This window comes from Galeopterus variegatus, unplaced genomic scaffold, assembly GCF_000696425.1.
Source record: "Galeopterus variegatus unplaced genomic scaffold, G_variegatus-3.0.2 Scaffold661, whole genome shotgun sequence".
Taxonomy (NCBI): domain Eukaryota; kingdom Metazoa; phylum Chordata; class Mammalia; order Dermoptera; family Cynocephalidae; genus Galeopterus; species Galeopterus variegatus.
In genome coordinates, this window is record NW_007726772.1 from 341,054 (window position 1) to 341,992 (window position 939).

Genomic DNA, 939 nt, shown 5'->3' on the forward strand with positions numbered 1-939 from the left:
TCCATTCTGTAGGTTGTCTTTTCACTCTGTTAATTGTTTCTTTTGCTGTGCAGAAGCTTTTCGGTTTAATATAGTCCCATTTGCTTACTTTTCCTTTTGTTGCCTGTGCTTTTGGGGTCTTATTCATAAAGTCTTTGCCCAGCCCTACTTTGTGAAGTGTATCCCCTATGTTTTCTTTTAGCAGTTTTATAGTTTTCAGGTCTTATAAAAGTCTTTAATTGATTTTGAGTTGATTTTGGTAAATTGTGGGAGGCGCAGTTCTCATTTCATTCTTCTACATATGGATGTCCAGTTCTCACAGCACCACTTTCTGAAGAGACAGTCTTTTCCCCAAATAATGTTCTTGGTGCTTTTGTCAAAGATCGGTTGGTTGTAAGCATTTGGGTTGATTTCTAGGTTCTCTAGTCTGTTCCATTGTCCCAAGTGTTTGTTATTGAGCGCGTTGGTGGTATAGTGGTGAGCATAGCTGCCTTCCAAGTGTCTGTTATTATGGCAGTACCATGCTGTTTTGGCTACTATAGCTTTGTAGTAGAATTCAAAGTTAGGCAGTGTTATGCCTCTGGCTTTATTTATTTGTTTATTTTTTTGCTCAGGATTGCTTTGGTTATTAAGGATCATTTGTTGTTCTGTATGAATGTTAAGATTGTTTTTTCTGTTTCTGTGAAGAATGTTGTTGATATTTTGATGGGGATTGTATTGAATCTGCAGATCACTTTGTGGAATATGGACATTTTCATGATGTTTATTCTTCCAAACCAAAAGCATGGAATGTATTTCCATCTTTTTGTGTCCTCCTTAGTTTCTTTCAACAGTGATTTGTAGTTCTCATCATAGAGACCTTTCACCTCCTTGATTAAATTGATTCCTAGGTATTTTATTTTTTTGGTGACTACTGTAAATGACCTTGCTTTCTTGACTTCTTTTTCTGCTAGTTTGTTA